Source organism: Meles meles, chromosome 4 (assembly GCF_922984935.1).
Source record: "Meles meles chromosome 4, mMelMel3.1 paternal haplotype, whole genome shotgun sequence".
NCBI classification, from domain to species: Eukaryota; Metazoa; Chordata; class Mammalia; order Carnivora; family Mustelidae; genus Meles; species Meles meles.
The window spans coordinates 119,959,694-119,970,341 of NC_060069.1; the positions used below are offsets into that span (position 1 = coordinate 119,959,694).

Sequence of the window (10,648 nt, forward strand, 5' to 3'; positions counted from 1 at the left end):
ATCATCTCCAAGCTGGCACAACAGTAATGTCGTCAAAGGCTGTTTGATTGCTCTTTCAGACTGCAGCTTTTTGGAGATACAGCATGGGACAAAAGTAGTTCCCGTACTTGTATATGTAACACCATACCTCCCTTTTTAAAAAGTTTCCTTGCTCTATAGTTATGTTATGCAAGATCCCTTGTCAGGAGATCAAATACTCTGTAAGCTCTCAGATCGTTGTATTGTCAGAAGAACTGTGGGAAGGAAAGTCAAATCTGTACCTAGAAGGTATTAATTTCAGTCAGAATGAATCACTGCCCCTTCCAGTGTGGAAAGGATGCAATATAATTAACTCATTATCAAATGGCACCTTGATCTCTTTGAGAAACTGAACTGGCAGTGTGCTCTTAGTCTTTGTTGTTGGCATGTGTGACAGCTGACAATAGTGTAGTTAGATAAAACTTGGTGACTAGGCTCTTAAGGTTATGCATATCCTCCAATTCTGTTTCCAAAACTGCATTCATGAACCCATGTACCAGCCTGGGGTCGTCAGTGACAGGTGGCTGATGGCAAGTAGCTGAATCGTTCTGTCTACTTGGTTGTTTAGTGGCTCTCCTATGGTAGATGTGCAGTGGTGGTGACAAAAAGATTGCTGAAGAACAATTAAGTTCATATATATACCTACATTAAAAAACAAAAACAAAACAAAACAAAAAACAAAAACTGACAGCCAAACTATTTTTAAAACTTCATAGGCCCAAAGTACTAACAATTGGAAGCATCCCTCCAAATTAAGCATATCAAATAAACCTATATTACAAACTAAGGATATTTCTGCTAGAAAGTGTTAAAACTATTTTTCTAATTTTGCTTCTAAAATCACTTGAATGCAAGTAAAATCATATTCCAGTTTATTAACATTTGGGCCACCATTTTGAATATTCAGAAATTATCTCAAAGTAGGAACAACAAAGTTAGAATTGATTTTCAAATACACTGATGTGCTTAGGGTGTCTGGGTTGCTCAGTCGTTTTAGGGGCTGAGTCTCGGTTTTGCATCAGGTCATGATCTCAGGGTCCTGGGGTAGAGTCCTGCATCAGGTTCTGTGCTCAGCAAGGAGTCTGCTAGATTCTGTCTCTTCCTCTGTCCTGCCCCCTACTTGTGCTCTCGTTCTCAAATAAATAAACATATATATATATATACATATACATATACATATATATATATACACACACACACACTAATGTGCTTAAAAAATGAAAGTAATGCTTTTTCTATCATGTTGCTTTTTGTAGTCTATTCATATTTGACATTATTTTGGTTATTAAATTACTTTTTTTGTATTCTAGAGAACATAATTTATTTTTCAAGTCCTAAACACTTTCCTTGTTATTGTATGTTTTAGAAGGGCATGAGTAGCTAACTCAGAGTCCCTCTGCCCTGTGTGATTCATGAGCAATTTGTCCTGTTTGCAAAGATCATGACCTTCTCTCCAATTTATTCTTTTCCTCTCAGTAATTATTTACACTTTATTAATAACAAAAAATTTTCCATCTTTTAACATTTCAGGCTTTTTGTTTTCTATGTAATATTAAATATATTGTAATGGAAGTTTGACTTGTCAAATTTACTAAATCTGCATTTTCCTTTATAAAAATCCCCTTATAAAAAAAGAAGAAAGAAAAGAAAAAAAAAAGAAAAATCCCCTTATAAGTTCCAAAAGTGATCCCTAATATATGCAGTTGGAGAATAATTCACTGCAGTAGTCTACTGGTTTCTGAAGTTGGTCACTCCTTATTCACTAGTCTTGAGGTTTCTCTATTTGTAAGAATAAATGTACTCAAAAGTAGGGAGATTTGCTGCAAAAATAGAGTGGGTCTGCTCACAATTCCTTCTCCCTTTGACTTATCATTTGTTGGTGCCATTATGATATAGGTTTGTTGATAGAATTCCTCTGGATGACCTGTAGCATACATGAAGATTTTCACATATATTATAAAACTCTCCATAAAACTGTCTCCAACACAATAAACCATATATTGTTCATGTTCTGAAAATGCAAAGATGAATAGGACTATTATATAGGAAGAGTTTACTTTGGTGATCAATAGCAATGACAAAAATATAAAATGCTCCATACCTGTGTACTTCAAATAACAGTTTGTATGGTTAATCAGCAACACCAAAATATACAAATTAAATAATTGGGAATTACTATGCTATTGTGTCTTTTTTGCCTCTATTATTACTACTCTATCTTATATCTATATATACATTATATATATGGATTTATATATAGAGAGATTTTATATATATAAAACCATACCCCTTGTAGACTTTTATGGTGTTTATGATGACTGGAATAGGGGGAAAATATCATTTTAGAGACTATATCTGCTTGGCTATGATAAGAACTTTCATTCTTTTATAACAGAAGGAAGGTTTTTGTCTTCCAATTGTTTGGGCACTAAAAGATAAAAAGGTTAAAACTAGAGCAGATTAGTAATGGAAAAAATTAGTGTTTTAACCTAACAAGATTTGTCTCGTGTATGATTACTAGAAAGTATGTATGTCCTTAACTACTATTCCATGTCCATGCCAGAGGAAATTGGTAGCATTAGAATCTTGTACTGAACACAGAAGAATCTATTTGATATGGTTAGTACAAGAACTAGAGCATTCCATATACATGCCTGTAGAACTTTGGGGTTATAAAGCAACACTTAACCAGGAGCAACAAACTATAGACTCTTCAAAAGCTTCTCTACTTAAAAGGATGAAAGAACAGTATATGGGCCTATAGAAATATCACCTTTTGTACAATTCATATTATAGCCATCGGACTTTTAAAATTCTGGGTAATTAATTTAATTACTACATTTCAATTTTAACATTCAGAATGGTTTTTTTTCAGAATGTTTTTATTAGAATGGCATTGTTTTGTCATTTATTCATGTATTTCTTTTATAATCAAAGCAAATTTAAAAAGCAGTTATTTGATATCTTTCATATATGCAAAGCCATGAATTGTGTTCTAGGAGGATTATAAAAATGAAAAAACTCAGTTCTATCACTTATAATGTTAATAATAGAGTAGAAATTAAACAGTAGACTAAATTGATAGTAATATAATTCAAAATATGATGTATATCACGAATGAAAAACCATAGGAAGCTAAAAAAGAAGAATGACTCAAGACTGAAGTAAATAATAAAGCAATAAATAAAGGGTGATTTAATCTTATATTAAGTTTAAAATAAAGGATAAGTTAATCTTCCATTAAATAATGGAATCATTCTTTTTTTCAACTGTAAAGATGTTCTAAGCGCAAATTGAAAAAAAAAAAAAGTAAATCATGGTTGAACCCTGACTACCAGGAGAGAAGAATGGGGGAACAGTTAATACTATATTAAGGATTTATCTGTATTTAGTGGGACTTGGGAAGTCACTGAAATATTTGAAGAAAAAAAAAGGTCTTTTACATGTCACAAATATTTGTTGAAAAACTATCAAAAAGTAGATTCTTTTTTTTTTTTCTTGAAGATGGGTAAGAGCTAAAAGTGATCTGCTCCGTAAGAAAATTTTTCTGTAGTAAGGCTAGTAAGGTAGTAAGGCTAATAGATTTCACAGACAACCATAGTATATGACACATGACAAGTCTCATAAGAGAAACACAAAGACACTTGAATGGAAGAATCAGAAAAAGCTTTTGAAGGATGTATCTTTGAGATAAATGTTTGCAGATTTTAAAAGTTGATGAAAGGTAGAGACAGATGGTATATTTCAGGTCTGGGTAATAATCTGTACAAACTAGCATGGGGATAAATTCATGGGATGATTAATAGTCAACAGTTCTATGTTAGAATCTTTAAATTGGGATGTAGCCATATTGTAGATTTATTTACAGGGCGATTTGGATTGAATTCCATTAGTGTGAAATGAGAAGTCACTGACAGTTTGGCAATGACAAAACTTAATCTGTAGTCAGAAAAGTTAAACGGGGGCACTTGGGTGGCTCAGTGGGTTAAAGCCTCTGCCTTTGGCTCAGGTCATGATCCCAGGGTCCTGGGATGGAGCCCCGCATCGGGCTCTCTGCTCAGCGGAGAGCCTGCTTCCCTTCCTCTCTCTCTGCTGCCTCTCTGACTACTTGTGATCTCTGTCTGTCAAATAAATAAATAAAATCTTAAAAAAAAAAAAGTTAAACGATCAAAGAATAGAGTTTTTTGAATTCTCATTGAAAATGATAAAGCTGAATCACAAAAGTTTCCTGTTCCAAAACATAATGAATCAATAAAAAAAAAATAGTAATACCACTATTATCACCAGTAGCTATGAACATCTGCTGAATTTTTTATAGAACTTATTTTAAGAAATAGTGAAAAGAAAAAAGAAAGAGAACATTTAGCTTAATTAAGAAGTTATTATATAATGCCTTGGCAGAAGGGTAAGGAGGACAGTTTACATTGAAAAGAAAACAGTCCAAACTTAAAAAAAAAAAAAAAAGCAGTGCAAAGGAAAAAATAAACTTCAATAATGGACTAACAGATCCAAAAAAATGGATACAGTGATAAAGAGAATTACTACAATGGAAAATTAAATCAGTAAGCGAACTTCTTCCAGAGTACAGAAGAAAGGGTGACTAAAGATAAAAGCTAAGAAAGCATGTGACCTATATGTCGGGAAACAAGGCAGCTTAAACATTTTTAGTGGGGTAAAGAATTTTTAAATTCTTTTAAATTTTTTAAAAAGAAAACAACAGTGCTTGCTTCAGCAGCACATATTCTTAAATTGGAACAATGCAGAGAACATTAGCATGGTCTTTGCACAAGGATGACATGTGAATTCATGAAGCATTCCAAATTTTTCTACAAACAGAATTGCCATGTGATCCAGTAATTTGACTACTGAGTATTTATCCAAAGAAAAGATAAATACTAATTCAAGAAGATGAATGCCCTCTTTTATTTATTGCAGCATTATTTGTAATAACCAAGATATGGAAACATCAACCGATGAACGGATGAAGAAGATGTGATATATACACACATATATTATAAGACTCAGCCATTAAAAAGAATGAAATTTTGCTATTTGCAACAATATGGATGGACCTAGTGGGTATAATGCTAAGTGAAATAAGTCAGTCAGAGAAAGACAAATACTATATGATTTCACTTAATTGACTGAGGTGGCTCAGTCAATTAAGTGGCTGTTTTGGCTCAGGTAATGATCCTGGAGTCCTGGGTTTGAGTTCCGTGTTGGGCTCCCTGCTCAGCTTCTCCCTTCGTCCCTCATCTCACTCTCATGCTCTCTCTCACTCTCACTCTCTCTCAAATGAATAAATAAAATCTTAAAAAAAAAACAACCCACATAAATAAAGAGAAAAAGGAAACAAACAAAAAAGCCAAACTTAAATACAGAGAACAAACTGGTTACCAGAGGGAGATGGTTAGGTGGGGGGATGGGTGAAATAGGTGATGGGGATTAAAAGTACACTTATCCTCATGAGCACTGAGAAATGCATAGAAATGTTGAATCATTTATATTTTACACCTGAAACTAATATAATTCTGTATATTAATTATACTTGAATAAAAAAATAAAAGAACAAAATGATCAATTATAACAGAAGGAAAAATCAAGGACTTAAAGAAATTTTTCTGAGATAAAGCAGAGACTGAAATGGAGAAGGGAAAAAAGATTTATACACATTCAGGCTAATTATCAACAAAGAATAAAAAACTAAGTGATCATTTCAAATGACAAGAGAGGGACAGTAACAATTTTCCACCAACTGTATTATGATTCAACTCTCTTTTATATGTGAAAACAAAACAAGGATGTTTTTAAGATATGTAGGGCTTCAGAAAACATCATACACACAAAAACAGGTAAGTTCTTTGAACTCACAGACAATATCTATCTTTTTTTTTTTCTTAAAGATTTTATTTGTTTATTTGACAGATAGAGACCACAAGTAGGCAGAGAGGCAGGCAGAAAGAGAAGGGGGAAGCAGGCTCCCTGTTGAGCAGAGAGCCAGATGCGGGGCTCGATCCCAGGACCCTGGGATCATGACCTGAGCCGAAGGCAGAGGCCCCAACCCACTGAGCCACCCAGGCGCCCAGACAATATCTATCTTAATCATGTCATCATCAGCGATTGGTGGGGAGGCTAATAAATAATGCTCTCTACGTCCCTTTTACTGTATGTTTCTGGGGTTTTCTATTTTCTGTTGGCTATGCTGCATTCTGAAGCAATAGATAACTGATACAAAGTAAATGTATATTATTTCAGATGGTGATATTTTCCAGGAACATAATGAAGCAGGGTTATGGGGACAGGGAATCCTGGAGCAGGGAAAGGTTTATTTTGTAGGGTGTGGCCAGGAAAAGTGAAATAGGTGAATGACATTTGAGTAGAAATATGAAGAAAGAATTCCAACCATCATAGCTTAAATGTTCCCCTCAGCTTGGCGAAATATTGGGATTTTCTCTGCCTCTAAGTCCCTGAACTGCCCTTTCTTAGAGCTTATACTTCAGAAAACTTGTAATTGTAAATCTTTTCATTGCCACTTTGAGATGCAAATCTTTTTTAAAAGCTTCTTGCCAGTTTTACAACCCAAGCCTGTCTCTCTCAAGGACCTGGGCACCATCTCTTTGAAATGTAATCAAGGAAAATAGTGCTCCTCTCTCTCAGTTTCCGAGAGAGAATCAGAGACTAACTTTGGAAGGTATCTTGCACCAAGTTACAAAACTACGTCCTGTCAGGAAGATGATAGAAAGCTTACTTTTAAAGGCTCTATTTGATCTGGATGTAGATGTGCTTATATTGGTATTTAAAAACCAGTGCTGTTACTGTATATTGTCTCTGTACCTTTCTGATCTACTACTTTTAGGCTCTCTCTTTGCTTAGAGGACCCCTTTCAATATTTCCTGGAGACCTGGTTTGGTGTTTGCAAATTCTTTCAGTTTTTGTTTGTCCTGGAAGATTTTGATCTCTCCTTCTATTTTCAATGATAGCCTAGCTGGATAGAGTATTCTTGGCTGCATGTTTTTCTCGTTGAGTGCTCTGAATATATCATGCCAGCTCTTCCTGGCCTGCCAGGTCTCTGTGGATAAGTCTGCTGCCAATCTAATATTTTTACCATTGTATGTTACAGACTTCTTTTCTCGGGCTGCTTTCAGGATTTTCTCTTTGTCACTAAGACTTGTCAATTTTACTATTAGGTGACGGGGTGTGGACCTATTCTTGTTGACTTTGAGGGGGGTTCTCTGCATCTCCTGGATTTTGATGCTTGTTCCCTTTGCCATATTAGGGAAATTCTCTCCAATGATTCTCTCCAATAGACCTTCTGCTCCCCTCTCTGTTTCTTCTTCTTCTGGAATCCCAATTATTCTAATGTTGTTTCGTCTTATGGGGGCTGGTGGATGCGGGGAACGGGTGAGGAGAGGAAGGAACAAGGCAGGGTGTGAAGTTACACTCCCGGGGGGCACACATGCGTGTGCACACACACACACACACACACACACACACACACACAGAGGCAAGGACCAGGGGCGTCAGTCTCGGCCCCCACTCAGCGGCCGCAGGGACATCAGGGAAAGACCAGGCGTCCGTGAGACATTTCAGTCCTTCCCGTCATGAAGCGTCTGCCACCGGGGGCTGGGCCAAGGTCACTGGACTCTGCCTTCAGGGCACATTAGCCCTGAGCCAAGGCGGCCTTGACGGCGGCCACCAGCTTCAGAAACTTGCTCTCCGTGTCCACATAGCCATCACCTCTCTTCTTGGAGTGAACCAACTTCCCAGCTACCATCACTTCAAAGAAGCCGGTGGCCTGGGGAGTCCCCTCGCCGCAGATGTCCAGGCATCCTGGGAACTCATCTTCTAACTTCTTCTTGAGCTGAAGATACTTGGACTTGTAGCCTCAAGCGCCACAATAAACGACTCGGATGGCGAGGGCCATGGCTGGGGACCGCAGCATGGGCGGGACGCAGACAGCACCCCGCCTGCGGCTGGGACGGACGCACTCCGCGACGACTTGCAAACGACATATCAGATAAAGGGCTAGTATCCAAAATCTATAAGGAACTTAGCAAACTCAACACCCAAAGAACAAACAATCCAATCAAGAAATGGGCAGAGGACATGAACAGACATTTCTGCAAAGAAGACATCCAGATGGCCAACAGACACATGAAAAAGTGCTCCATGTCACTCGGCATCAGGGAAATACAAATCAAAACCACAATGAGATATCACCTCACACCAGTCAGAATGGCTAAAATTAACAAGTCAGGAAATGACAGATGCTGGCGAGGATGTGGAGAAAGGGGAACCCTCCTCCACTGTTGGTGGGAATGCAAGCTGGTCCAACCACTCTGGAAAACAGCATGGAGGTTCCTCAAAATGTTGAAAATAGAACTACCCTATGACCCAGCAATTGCACTACTGGGTATTTACCCTAAAGATACAAACATAGTGATCCGAAGGGGCACGTGTACCCGAATGTTTATAGCAGCAATGTCTACAATAGCCAGACTATGGAAAGAACCTAGATGTCCATCAACAGATGAATGGATCAAGAAGATGTGGTATATATACACAATGGAATACTATGCAGCCATCAAAAGAAATGAAATCTTGCCATTTGCGACGACGTGGATGGAACTAGAGGGTATCATGCTTAGTGAAATAAGTCAATCGGAGAAAGACAACTATCATATGATCTCCCTGATATGAGGACATGGAGAAGCAACATGGGGGGGGGTAGGGGGATAGGAGAAGAATAAATGAAACAAGATGGGATTGGGAGGGAGACAAACCATAAATGACTCTTAATCTCACAAAACAAACTGGGGGTTGCTGGGGGGAGGTGGGATTGGGAGAGGGGGAGCGGGCTATGGACATTGGGGAGGGGAGGCGAACCATAAGAGACTATGGACTCTGAAAAACAACCTGAGGGTTTTGAAGGGTCAGGGGTGGGAGGTTGGGGGAACAGGTGGTGGGTAATGGGGAGGGCACGTTTTGCATGGAGCACTGGGTGTTGTGCAAAAAGAATGAATACTGTTACGCTGAAAAAATAAATAAAATGGAAAAAAAAAAAAACAGTGCTAAATTTAAGTTTATAGTAATTCTTAAAATGTACTGTTTATTTCTTAGTGTCAGGAATGTGATACTAAGATGTGAATGTACTTTTCTTACAAGGTTAAAACTCCAAAATAAGGCCTGTAACATTAGGGGGAGAAAAAAACAAAAACAAATAAAACCCCAACTTTCTGAGGATAGGCTCAACCAGTAAGCATTGTGGTGTTGGGGCTGTTGGTGGGGAGGGGGTCTGTGACTTAAACTGTCTCTCCACATAACTTTACATTAAAAATAAATAAATAAATAATTAAAATAAATAAATAAAAACAAGTGAAGGCAGCTATTGAGACAGGGTAAATTTTTAATTAATCTGAGACATTCATAGGAAACTATAGTTAAGTTTGGGTCCAGGTTAAAAGACAGACACATAGGGCAATTATTTTGGAAGAAAATAAGAAAGGTGAAATGATTAGAACTGAGGTGCTTTGCAGAAGACAGAAGGAGATTATATGTGAAATATTCTGGGAAGGACAGTCTCCAGCATTTGAAATAGTTGAGAAAATTAATTAAAGTTATTGGAAAGTAGAAGAGGGTCTGAAGGGGAGGGAGTCACTGAGAGAAATATTTAGTGCTTGGTGGTGTTACAGTTTTCTCTGAGAAAACCCCCCAAAACAAAAAGCTTACTTTCAATGTAGCACATTAAGACAGTCAACATATTTACCATGTTTCCACTATCGAAGTGTCCATTGGGGTCATATCAATACCACTCTGCATATTATTTTCCTCGATTTTATTTCCTTTTTACTAAGTAATTGGCTTTCTCTCATGATATAGTATAGCATTCATCAAATATTATATATTTTCAAAAAACCTATGTGGTTGCTTCTCCCAGCATCAGGTTACAGATGTCTTGAAATGACATGGACAGCTTCAGGTAATCAGAATAATGATCTGATCTAGATTTAGTTTAGGCCTTACTTAGTGTGCACGTTCTTGCCCTGCTTTCTGGGCTGGAGCAACTATCCTAAAAGAAACAAAATATACTAGTGACAGTTTGTGCTGTGGGATGGAGGATAGCAGAAGATTTCCTTGGAGCAGGTTCTCCTACGTACAATTTACTGGGCTAATGGCGTCCTGACAGATGTCTCCCAGCTACTGTGAGTGGTAGCTTCTAAAGACTTGTCCTGGTCATTTTTCTCAGCTGATGAAAACCACGTAAACTGGGAACATATCCCCTCTATCCCTCCCAGGACAGCCTATTGCCAATGAGGGATGGGTACATGGGTTAAAATTCTAACACTCTTGCCTCAAGGGGAAGGAGGAACTCTGTGGCGCTTATGGTTGAGTCTTCTTGTGGGTCAGACTAGGGCTGACTCCATCACTCTCATCTCCTTCTCCTTTCGTAGCCTGCTCTATTTTGTAACCTACAGGCTTATACTGAAGAACCGTCCCTCAGTTGGCACCAGAATCCCTATCTCAGACCCTGTTCTTGGGAATATCACCTGGCAAGGTAATTTTCCTTGTTGCCTGTGGACAGAACATGACGGCGCTCATCTCCTTCCTGCAACAGGAACCTCTGTTCTCT

General features: G+C 37.8%; 1 non-coding gene and 1 pseudogene across 1 annotated transcript; one reads left to right on the forward strand and one right to left on the reverse strand.

Annotated features, from left to right (window-relative positions):
- Nucleotides 1–4,737: 4,737 nt before the first annotated feature.
- Nucleotides 4,738–4,844, forward strand: LOC123941057. The gene has a single exon (XR_006818154.1). It is a non-coding gene; the product is annotated as a U6 spliceosomal RNA (small nuclear RNA).
- A 2,556-nt stretch (nucleotides 4,845–7,400) lies between these two features.
- Nucleotides 7,401–8,006, reverse strand: LOC123940321 (annotated as a pseudogene).
- Nucleotides 8,007–10,648: the final 2,642 nt, after the last annotated feature.